Source organism: Bos javanicus, chromosome 11 (genome assembly GCF_032452875.1).
Source record: "Bos javanicus breed banteng chromosome 11, ARS-OSU_banteng_1.0, whole genome shotgun sequence".
NCBI lineage: Eukaryota > Metazoa > Chordata > Mammalia > Artiodactyla > Bovidae > Bos > Bos javanicus.
In genome coordinates, this window is record NC_083878.1 from 12,842,101 (window position 1) to 12,854,992 (window position 12,892).

Sequence of the window (12,892 nt, forward strand, 5' to 3'; positions counted from 1 at the left end):
GGCCAAACACCAGATTTTATTTTTCTGTGTCCTCAGGAGGAAGCTAAAAAGGCACCATGGACCAAAGAGATTCTGTAAAATAAAGCACCACAATCAAGATGCAGATGATACATATGCTTGGGTCAAATATTTAGTAAGGAACTGAAAGAACTGTTAGGGAATAGTTACTTTGTGTTCTCAAATAATTTTTTAAAAGGTGAACTCTATGAAAAAAGAGGTAACAGATGAGATAATAAAATATTACTCTGAGATGAAAAGGGTAAGACTAAGAGTTTAAAGAGAAATGGAGTCTGATGATGGGGAAAGAGAGTAAGGAAACTAGAAATGCCACAAAGAATTGAAATCATTAGAAATGGAAAGGAGTATTTGACACAGAAGAAAATAGAATTAATAATGTGAAGGATATTTTAGAAATGTTCTAATAATGCCAAGGAGGAGAATATGATGATAGAATGGTCAAAAGAGAACATGGATTTTTGTGTCTAGGAAGACCCAATATTGTTAAGAGGTCAGTTCTTTCCAACTTGATCTATATCCCAATCAAAGTCCAAGCAAGTTGCTTTGTGGATATTGAAAAACTGATTGTAGAAGGTTGATATGGAAATGCAAAAAGACCCAGAAAAGCCAACACAATATTGAAGAAGAACAAAGTTTTTGGATTGACAGTACCTGATAACAAGACTTACTATAGTGCTCGCTTTGGCAGCACATATACTAAAATTGGAATGATACAGAGAAGATTAGCATGGCCCCTGCGCAAGGATGACATGCAAATTCGTGAAGCGTTCCATATTTTTAGAACTAGACATTTCTCCAAAGAAGACATACAGATGGCTAACAAACACATGAAAAGATGCTCAACATCACTCATTATCAGAGAAATGCAAATCAAAACCACAGTGAGGTACCATTTCACGCCAGTCAGAATGGCTGCGATCCAAAAGTCTACAAGCAATAAATGCTGGAGAGGATGTGGAGAAAAGGGAACCCTCTTACACTGTTGGTGGGAATGCAAACTAGTACAGCCACTATGGAGAACAGTGTGGAGATTCCTTAAAAAACTGGAAATAGAACTGCCATACGACCCAGCAATCCCACTGCTGGGCATACACACCGAGGAAACCAGACTTGAAAGAAACACGTGTACCCCAATGTTCATTGCAGCACTGTTTATAATAGCCAGGACATGGAAGCAACCTAGATGTCCATCAGCAGATGAATGGATAAGAAAGCTGTGGTACATATACACAATGGAGTATTACTCAGCCATTAAAAAGAATACATTTGAATCAGTTCTAATGAGGTGGATGAAACTGGAGCCTATTATACAGAGTGAAGTAAGCCAGAAAGAAAAACACCAATACAGTATACTAATGCATATATATGGAATTTAGAAAGATGGTAACGACAACCCTGTATGCGAGACAGCAAAAGAGACACAGATGTATAGAACAGTCTTTTGGACTCTGTGGGAGAGGTAGGGGGGATAATTTGGGAGAATGGCATTAAAACATGTATAAAATCATATAAGAAACGAATCGCCAGTCCAGGTTCGATGCAGGATACAGGAAGCTTGGGGCTGGTGCACTGGGATGACCCAGAGGGATGGTATGGGGAGGGAGGTGGGAGGGGGGTTCAGGATGGGGAACATGTGTACACCTGTGGCGGATTCATGTTGATGTATGGCAGCAAAACCAATACAATATTGTAAGGTAAAAAATAAATAAATAATAATTTTAAAAAAGACTTACTATAGACTTCCCTGGTGGCTCAGTGGTAAAGAATCCACCTGCCAATGCAATAGACAAGAGTTTGATCCCTGGTCCAGGAAGATCCCCTATGCCAGGGAGCAACTGTGCTTGTGCACCACAACAACTGAGCTTGTGGTTTAGAGCCCAGGAATCTCAACTACCGAAGCCCATGTGCCCCAGAGCCCATGCTCTGCAACAAGAAAAGTCAGCACAGTGAGAAGCCCCTGCACGTCAACTAGAGAAAAGCCACTGCAGTGAAGACCTAGGATAGCCAAAATTTAAAAAAAAAAAATAAATAAAGCTGTTTAAAGAAAAAAAAGTCTTGCTATAAAGCTACAGTAATCAAGTCAGTGCGGTACTGATGAAAGAGTAGACAGCTCACTGGAACAGATTAGAGAACCAAGAAACAGACCTCCATCAACATACTTACCTGATATATTATAAAGGAGCAAAGGCAAGACAGTGGAAAAAGACAGTCTTTTCAACAAATAGTGCTGAATAACTGGATATCCACAAGCTAAAAATGAATTAGACACAGAGCTTCAGCTTTCACAAATACGAGCTCAACACTGATCATAGACCTTATGTAAAACTGCAAAACTATAAAACCCCTAGAAGATAGTAGAAGAGAAAAACCAGATGACTAGAATTTGACAATGAGTTTTTTTAGCTACAACACTAAAGTCACAATCCATGAAGAAAAAAATTGATAAGCTCAGCTTCCCTGAAATCAAAAACTTCTGCTTGGGAAAGATACTGTTAAGAAAATGAAAAGACAAACCGCAGGCTAGGAGAAAATATTTGCAAAAGACACTTCTGATAAAGAACTGTTATTCAAAACACACAAGGTTTTCTTAAAATTCAAAACTAAGAAAATTAACAAAAGACCTGAACAGAAACCTTACCACAGCAGATAGCAAATAAGTATATTAGATAATGCTCCAAATCATATGTCATCAGTTCAGTTCAGTTGCTCAGTCATGTCTGACTCTTTGCAACCCCATGAACCGCAGCATGCCAGGCCTCCCTGTCCATCACCAACTCCCAGAGTCCACCCAAACCCATCTCCATTGAGTCGGTGATGCCATCCAACCATTTCATCTTCTGTTGTCTCCTTCTCCTCCTGCCCTCAATATTTTCCAGCATCAGGGTCTTTTCAAATGAGTCAGCTCTTTGCATCAGGTGGCCAAATTATTAGAGTCTCAGCTTCAACATCAGTCCTTCCAATGAACACCCAGGACTAAACTCTTTTAGGATGGACTGGTTCGATCTCCTTGCAGTCCAAGAGACTCTCAAGAGTCTTCTCCAACACCATAGTTCAAAAGCATCAATTTTTTTGCGCTCAGCTTTCTTTATAGTCCAACTTTCACATCCATACATGACCACTGGAAAAACCATAGTCTTGACTAGATGGACCTTTGTACAAAGTAATGTCTCTGCTTTTTAATATGCTGTCTAGGTTGGTCATAACTTTCCTTCCAAGGAGTAAGCGTCTTTTAATTTCATGGCTGCAATCACCATCCGCAGTGATTTTGGAGCCCAAAAAAATAAACTCTGACACTGTTTCCACTGTTTCCCCATCCATTTGCCATGAAGTAATGGGACTGGATGCCATGATCTTAGTTTTCTGAATGTTGAGCTTTAAGCCAACTTTTTCACTCTCCTCTTTCACTTTCATCAAGAGGCTCTTTAGTTCTTCTTCACTTTCTGCCATAAGGGTGGTGTCATCTGCATATCTGAGTTTATTGATATTTCTCCCAGAAATCTTGATTCCAGCTTGTGCTTCATCCAGGCCATGATGTACTCTGCATATAAGTTAAGTAAGCAGGGTGACAATATACAGCCTTGACGTACTCCTTTTCCTATTTGGAACCAGTCTGTTGTTCCATGTCTAGTTCTAACTGTTGCTTCCTGACCTGCATATAGGTTTCTCAAGAGGCAGGTCAGGTGGTCTGGTATTCCCATCTCTTTCAGAGTTTTCCACAGTTTATTGTGATCCAACAGTCAAAGGCTTTGGCATAGTCAATAAAGCAGAAGTAGATGTTTTTCTGGAATTCTCTTGCTTATTTGATGATCCAGCAGATGTTAGCAATATGTCATCAGGGAAGCTCAAATTAAAAGAATGAAACATCACTACATACCTAATAGAATGGCCAAAGTTCAAAACACTTGCAGCACCAACACGCTGGTAAGAATGTGAAGCAACAGGAACTCTTTCATTGTTGGTGAGAATGAAAAGTGGAACAGTCATTTTGGAAGACAGTTTAACAGTTTCTTAGAAAACTAAAAATGCTCCCAGCATATAACCAGCAATTGTGCTCTGTGGCATTTGCCCAAATAAGTTGAAAAATTATGTCCACACAAAAACTTGCAGAGGAATGCTTAGAGCAACTTTATTCATTATTGCTACAACTTGGAAGCAACCAAGATGTCCTTCAGTAGGTAAATGGATGAAACTGTGGTATATCCAGACTATGGAATATTATACAGTGCTTAAAAAATAAGCTACCAAGCCATGAAAAGACATGGATAAACCTTAAATGTATATTACTAAGTGAAAGAAGCAAATCTGAAAAGATAATAGAATGTATGAGTCCAACCATATGACGTTCAAGAAATGGCAAAACTATGGAGAGAGTAAAAAGACTAATGGCTGCTGGGATTATCCTGGAGGGAGGGCTGATTAGGAGCACAGAGGATTTTTAGGGCAGTGAAACTATCTGTGATACTGTATACTAGTATGAAACTACAATGGTGGATAGACGTCTTCATACATTTTTCAAAACTCATAGAACGTGCAATACCCAGAATGCACGCTAATGTGAACTGTGGACTTTGACCGATATTGAGGTGTTAAAGAATATTTATCTATTGTCACAAAAGTACCACTTAGGTATGGATATTGATACTGCAGGAAGCTGGGGGAGGGGGTTCTCTGTACTTTCTGATCACTTTTCCTTTGAAACTAAAACTGCTTTGAAAAATAAAAAGCCTTTTTAAAAAGGAGAAGCAAAAAAAGAGAACAGGGCATGTGGAAGGAAAGAACAGGATCCAATGTGCATGAAATTAATTGATAATCCTGAAATCAATTTCATCAGAACCAAAGAAATCCATTACAACAACAACGGAAACAAGACTTTCGTGGGTTAAAGAAAGATCTGAAAAGGAATCAACCCATTGGATATACTCCCAATGAAATTTATAAAATTGAAAGATGAAGAACATCATGATGAAAAAGAAAATAGGTTACTTACAAAAGAAGAAAAATCAACTTCATACTTCTTTTCTGTTTAATGCAAAAAAATAAGGGAGTGAGGTGTTATGAACCTTTAAGAGAAAAAGTCTGTGATTGGAAACACAAACTAGCCAAGTTGTCATTTATGTGTAGAGGCCATTGTCAGATATGAAAGTGTTCAGAGCATTGCATCCATGTACCCTACCTAGAAGAATGTAAATATATATACATATATGATATTTATATATTATATTTATTTCAAGTATATATAAAATATAATTCATCTGAACATATAATCCAACCAATAAAGAACTCAAGAAAGGACAGTGAGCACTATTAAATTCAGACTTGGATCTAAATAATCATGGTAAATATGGTTTAGAGAAAAATGACTGCCCCTCTCTAAAACTGGAGTGAACTTCTGGGACCTGGGTGGCCATTGCTATGTACAGATTCTATTCTAGATTCATTAATTCTTTGACCAGGAAGAATTCCCTAAGCCATTAATGTGCTACCTTGATACAAGCAGTGTTTACATAGGTATATCCAAAAGTAAAAATTAAGATTAAAATTCAGTACTTAAGATTTAATCACATATAAATTATACCTCCATTAAAAATACATAAAGTGAAAAGACAAAAAAATCCATTGATATTTAAAGCACTGGAATTCCCACCACCAGGAAGAAATGCCATTAAATGGGTGTCTTTGGGGGTGCTGTCCACGTGACATCTTTGTGCAAGGTAGAAAGGGACATCTCAAGAGCCTTTACTTCCATCTCTTACAAACTCTAGCAATAAATATACTGTCTTTGATGACTATGATGAAATAATATCCCCTTAGCTCTGCTGCAGTTGTGCAGGGCGCAACCTGCCCAGTGTTATGGCTTAGACTTCACTGTCCTGCCTCCCTCCACCCTTCCTCCATAGCCTCTGCCTCTGCCTAGAGTGACAGCCAACTGCTACTGGGGTATTTTCTTGCCTGGTTTGCAGAGTTCATTGACCCTGGCCCATTCTTTATTACCAAGCCTAGTTTCTAGAGAAATATGGTGGATTTCTCTGCAAGGGAAAAGGGAATCCCTTCCCTCGGCAAGGCAAGGGAATTTTGCCATAGGATTTGCCATAAGTTTGGCAAAAGACTCCTGTTTACAATTGCCAGAAATGAGTGGATAACTTCCACTTCTTACCACTGCTCAGAAATCCCTTGCCTTTTCCTACATCAACCCCCACAGATGCTAGGGCCTGCCGGTGAGTAGGGGATGAGTCTGTGGTTAGCCATCCCTCTTCTGTTTGTGACCTGGTACCCTAACATAGGAAGGAAACTAATGGGCTGAGTCTGCTCAGGACCCCTGGACTCGTTAGGAAGCCTGCTGACCAGAACGGTCACTCTCACACCCCAAAGTTCCCCAGGGCTGCCGAGGCCCACCTGCCCCCACCATACTCTTCTGTCTTCTAAGGGCAGCCAATGACACCACCATCTCTTTCTCTTTCTGAATTAATTACACTAATGACAAGAATTTAGGGCATCTTTTTTCTCATGAGCTGTAGAATTTCATAGGGTTTACTTGCCCTGACAGCTAAAGCCCCATAGTTCTCATTATAGAATTTATTTATATACTTATCTCAAGAATAAATGAGATTAACAAACTTTAACAGTCTTCTACTGTAAAGAGGTCAGTGGCACTAGAATCTGTGTGCACCTTTTCCTAAAGATGAATTTTACAAAGAGAAATTACTGTCCCAAGCTGCGTCAGTTAATTAGATATGGCTGCTACAGAACACAGGGAGACTTGTTCGTTGTCCTCAAATGACATAATAGAGTTGCACTTGATGCTCACCATGGCCAGGAATTTCACCCCCTAGAGAAGCTGTAAAAAGAGTCAGAGCATTTCCCCACTTTGAAGCAAATGGCCAGTGTGTGTAAAATCGTCTGTGTCCATCTGGTCCCATAAAAGTTCAGGGTTGAAGAGATCTCCTTAGACCGTACTTGGAAGAGGGAAGGGAGGAAGGTCAAGAGGGCGGCTGGCACGCGATAGGTGTCTGTGCTAACAGCTAGGTGTAAGGAACTCTAGGGTAACCAAAGACGGAGGTGTGCTAAGTTTGTTGCCACAACTTAGGAAGGGGGGTTGCTACTGACATCTAGACATGCTGACATGCTACTGACATCTGTATATTTCAGGCTATATGCAACATTCTTGTAGCAAAAGCAACTGAATATGAAGCTTAAAAGAAACAGCTCTAACATGTGATCAGATGTGTTCTTCCTTATTACACTGCCCTTAGGATTCAAAACCCTCAACAAATCTCCCAAGTGTGTCCCAGATATGAGCTGTCTTACCCAGATAGCATCTCTTTTCTTTTCTTCCCGTAAAAACTTGAAGCCAGCTAGGGGTAGGGGAAAGCAAGGACATATAGTGCATATAGCAAATGAAAGCTAAAACAACGTGGAACAGAGCCCTAAGAGGAATTATAAACAACATGAATGAAGTATGGCTATCTATGATAACAAAAATATGACAATAAATTAAATTTTATGCCAGTCACAAAAGACACACCTATACTAAAGTGATACAGAAAATTTGGGAGTAACTGAGTGAGTTGGGACTTCCCTGGTGGCCCACTGGTTAATGCCCCACACCCTCAATGCAGGGGGCCTGGGTTCAATCCTTGGTCAGAGAAACTAAATCTCAGGTGTCTCAACTAAAGATCCCACATGCCGTAACAGAGATCTCACATGCAGCAATGAATATCTCGTGTGCTGCAACTAAGATATGCAACCAAATAAATAAACAGACATTTTTAAAACAAGCATTAATAGAGTGAATAAGAGGATGCCAAACAAGTGAGGAAACAGCAAAAAAAGCAAAAGCCACAGGACTACAAAGCAAAGCAATTCGATTGGACAAAGCTTCACTTGACAAATGCTAAAGGTTACATCTGCTTCAGTATTCATAAAACTTTATGCACAATTAACACACTGTTGAACTTGATAGAGCGATATCTGCTAAATAAGTAAGGAGAGATTGATAGGAATGGGGCCAAAGGGGAGATTTAATATGTCCATGTCATCATCAAACTAATAAAATAATTACAAAAGCAAGAGCATCTGAATGACCCAGCTAATAAAGTCAGATTAATATGCTTATAAGCCTCACATCTTACACTTCCCAGAATACACTTCCCATTAAAACATTCATAATACATTAAAAAATGATCATATTTGTCGGCCACAAAGAACGCTTCCAAATAAAATCCTCAAAGCAGAAACTGTACAGACCACATTCTCTAACAACATTGCAATAAAATTGGATATGAATAACAAAAAGTACAGCTACTTAGGAATTTGCATGTAGTCTCCTAAATAACTCTTGGGATAAAGAGGAAATAAATTCTGCAATGATAGATTTTAAAGAAATAATGACAATGAAAAAATCAATATATCCAACTTGATATATACCACATGGTCACTATCATACAAAAAAAGTCATGGCAAAAGTATAGAAACGAATACAACATTGTAAAGTTTAAAAATAAAATAAAATTTAAAAAAAAGTATAGAAATAAAATCCATCAAAGTGTTAACAATATTTGCCTTTGTGCAAAATTGAAGTACTGGTAGGAGCTGGGAAACACATGCTGTTCCCTGGTTTTTATTCCCAACACCTATGAGATTAGAATTAATGCCCACTTTCACAGATGAGAAAAGCAAGGTTCACAGCGCGTGATGCTGTGGAAAGCATCACATATTTGATGAAGGATTAAGAGCAGATCTGACACTACACACCCAGGTACTCTTCCTTCTACCACACTTCCCTGCCCTGGGGCCTAATTTTCCCCAGAGTAAATCTAAGAGGCCACAGATGGTTTGTGAGAGACCCTTCCAGCTCAGCCCTGGGCTCTAAGAAACAAAAGAAGAGACAACATAGCCCTGTTTTATTTCCACTATGGCTGAGAAGATAAGGTTTGCAACCTGGGAGAACTCACCTGGAGGGGAACATGAATCATACAGGAGGGAATACAAAAGCCTCTATCTAATCTTATCAGAGAAACATTTGTTAGGCATCCCTGTATGTCTTGGTGTTGGGCATGTGATAGGTGGGCATCAGGGACATGAAGAACAAATGGCCATCTGCCTTCTGAGAGCTCTTAGAGAGGAGCTGGCACCTCTTCCAAGTCATACGAGAGCCATGATGAACCTCAGAGGGCTGGAGAAAACAGGCCAGAGCCGGCCTTGGCATGTGGAGAGGGGATGGAGCTGCAGCCGGACCGGTGATGTGGTCAAAGTCTTGGGAAGTGAGATAAGCACAGCCCTGTATAGAGTTAAGGTTGATTGTTGGTGACGGACAGGGAAGCCTAGCGTGCTGCAGTCCATGGGGTCACAAAGAGTCAGACATGACTGAGCAACTAAACTGAACTGAACTGAACTGTGCTTTTGCTTCACTGGAAAGGCAGACATTCCGATTCTGTTGTTGTGGGTAAGGCTGTGCTCTCACTATCACAGGGATCTTGGCCTACCTCCTGTCCATCTTCTTGAAGACGTCTGCAAAGAACATGATGTATCTAACTTCCCCACACTCTCCTCTTCTTTCAAACATCTTCTCTGCATTTCACATTCCATGATACTTTAGATAGTGCTCATGTTTGAGGCACATTTTCAAAAAATGAAAGTTTTGGTGACATATTTGATGGGATTGAAGGATTTGAAACATCCTGTGACCATTTTGGTGGCTGAGAGTGGAGCTGTGGTGGGTGCCTGCAGCCCAGAGCCCAGTCCTTAGGGCCACTGTGTGGCCCGGGCCTCACAATTCTGAGGTGGGACCTCCCCTGCCCTTAGATCTTCTTGACTATTTTTGAGGGACCCAGAAAAGGTCTGATGCCTTCTCCATCAGATGGTGATGCCCCAGGGCAGGGACTGTGACGCCACCATCTGGGACCCCAAAGGAGGCCTGAGGTCTGTGTTCTCCTGCACTCTTTGGTCCGCTTCACCCCCTAGCCCCACTCCCTGACATTCTGGAGAAAATGACTTGGTATTGCAGCTCCCCTACCAGGAAGGCAGGGACATCAGCTTGATGGAATGTTAGCGAGCCTCTCGCCCAGCATTTCCCAACCACCAGTCCATGCCAGGCACAAGGCCAGGGCAGATTTTTCCTCCCCCGCATTCCTTTCATCCTAAACCTTACAAACAGAAGCACATCTAAGTGGCTCCAACCGCTACAGATATAGCAGGGAGTCTGGTGAGGGCTCCCAGGGCCTGGGGCACTTGTGTGCCTTTGTTAACTTAGTCCTGAGCCCAAAGACTGTCTCTTCCTCCAGCTTGTCAAGGAGCCTGTTGAGGCCACCATCCATCCCCCAGCTGCCTATAGTCCCCACCATAAGTCAAGGTTCATCTTACCTGTTGGGTTTACAGAACAATGTCTTGTTCCATTAGCACCACATCTTACTGTTTTAATCTGTTTTTTAATTGGAGGAAAATTCCTTTACAATTTGGTTGTAAGATTCCTTTTCAATGTGTGTTCATTTCTGCTGTACAACACCGCGAATCAGCCATAATTACACATATAAACCTCTCTCTTGAGCCTCCCTCCTCTCCCCCGTCCCACCCCCTAGGTCATCACAGAGCACCAGGCTGGGCCCTTTGTGTTATACAACTTCTCACCAGCCATCTATTTTACACATGGTAGTGTATATGTCAGGAGAAGGCAATGGCAACCCACTCCAGTGTTCTTGCCTGGAGAATCCCAGGGACAGAGAAGCCTAGTGGGCTGCCATCTATGGGGTTCACAGAGTCGGACAGGACCGAAGCGACTTAGCAGTAGCAGTATATATGTCAATGCTGCTTTCTTCATTCATCTCACTCTTCCCTTCCCCTACTGTGTCCACAAGTCCGCTCTCTACATGTGTGTCTCTGTTCCTTCCATGCAAATAAGTTCATCAATACCATTTTTCTAGATTCCATATATACTCATTAATATATATTTGTTTTTCTTATTCTGACTTACTTCACTCTGTGTAATAGGCTCCAGTTTCATCCACCTTACTAGAACCGACTCAAATTCATTCTTTTTTATGGCCGAGTAATATTCCATTGTGTATCTGTACCACATCTTCTTTATTCACTCATCTGTCCAAGCCCCTCTAGGTGCTTCCATGTCCTAGCTAGTGTAAACAGTGCTGTTTATGAACACTGGGGTGCATGTGGCACCGCCTCTTGTGGAAATCTTCTCTTGCCCAGCATCCCTTCTCTGAGGCTCAGTCAGGTGGCCCTGCTCTGTGGCCTCCAGGGCACCACCCACCCCTCTCTCTGTGCACATATGCAAACACAAATAAACATCTGTGACCATGTAGATCAGTTTCTCTGTCTTCCTCAGCAGACATGAGCTCCTTAAGGGAAGCAACCTGGGATCCTCGACCACTGAGTTCTCAGGACCCAGCATGGTGCCTGGCATCTGGTGGGTGCCTAGTAAAAATCTCACTCGGCAAATGAATGTGTAGACAAATGGATGGGTGGATGGATAGGTGGATGGATGGATGCATGGGTAGATGGGTGGATGGGTGGATGGGTGGATGGATGGGTGGAGAGATGGATGCTTGCAAAATAGCTGGACCTTGTTATTTATGCTCCAGTATTATGGGGGAGAGAGCAAGAGATGCTGGCCAAGACCCCCAAGATGGTGTGTCCTCCTCTCTCTCTACCAGACACTAGATTAAAGATGTATCCTGCATCAAACTTAAAAAATGTGAGGATCATATGCTTGTGATTCCCTCTCCTTTGTCTCCTTAAAGAGGCTGTGATGGTAGCAGGAGGATCAAAGGAAGAATTCAGAATCTGCTTCTTAGTGTCTGAAGATCCAGCAACAGCTGTGGCCCTCTTGATGACTGTGGTCTCAACATCCAGAACAGCGTGTGTGTGTGTGTGTGTGTGCACGTGTGTGTCTGTATGTGTGTGTCTGTGTCTGCGTGTGTGTGTCAGTGAGATGGCAAGGTGTATGGGGCAGGAGAGGAACCTCAAGCTACCCTTTTCTCCTGAGCTGGCTCAGGTTGCTGTCAGCCCTTAGTCACCGCCCCCGCCCTGCTGGCCAGTTTGCCTGATTGGCTGTTTCCTCTGCTGAGCCTCTCTAACTGCAGAGCAGGCAGTCACTGTCACAAACACGAGCACACATATTCACACACTCATCTACACCCACACTCGTTCACGTGCACACTGACATATACTGTTACACACACTCATATGCTCACCCATGCACCCTCTATTTCTAATCTACTGGGAGTCAAAAGGGCATCAGCACCCAGAGTCAGAATCCCAATAATTCCCAAGGGCAGCGTTTCCTGGTGTCGTTGGATCGGGAACAGAGAAGGATGTCTTACCTCTTACCTGCAGTAACCTGAGCCCTGACAGACAGATCCAGGGGGCAGCAGGGTGTCACCAGTCTTTCCTCATCTGACCCATAGGTCTCTCCAGTGCTGGAAGGAGTTGCTCCATGGAGGACGCACCTAGGTGAATGAGCAGCGTCTTTCTGGTTTGCTTACAGCTTTACTGAGGTACGTTTTCATGCCATAAAATTCACTTGTAACACAAAATCATCAATGATTTTAGTAAATTCATACAGTTGCACAATCACCACCACAACCCACCTTTAGAAGATTTCCATCACCCCTTCCAAGCTTCTCAGGTTGGGGAAATTTCCCTCTCCCTAGTTTATTGAGCGTTTTCATCACTTTGGAGCACTTTGTCTGGGGAGACTAATAAGGTTCTTAGTCATTTATATCTTAGCATAGATTAATTTAATGCACTGCTTTTATAAATTCACTCAATTCTTCATTAAGCAATGATCCAGTACTGTTTCTACCACTGTTGAGGTTGGTGAGAGTTTGATGTCCCCTGGGCTCCTCAGCCTGGGGTTGGGTTG

At 41.9% G+C, this 12,892-nt stretch overlaps 1 non-coding gene across 1 annotated transcript; it reads left to right on the plus strand.

The window, feature by feature from the left end:
• Positions 1-690: 690 nt before the first annotated feature.
• Positions 691-797, plus strand: LOC133257916 (U6 spliceosomal RNA). Its single transcript, XR_009739764.1, has one exon. It is a non-coding gene; the product is annotated as a U6 spliceosomal RNA (small nuclear RNA).
• The last annotated feature ends 12,095 nt before the right edge of the window (positions 798-12,892 follow it).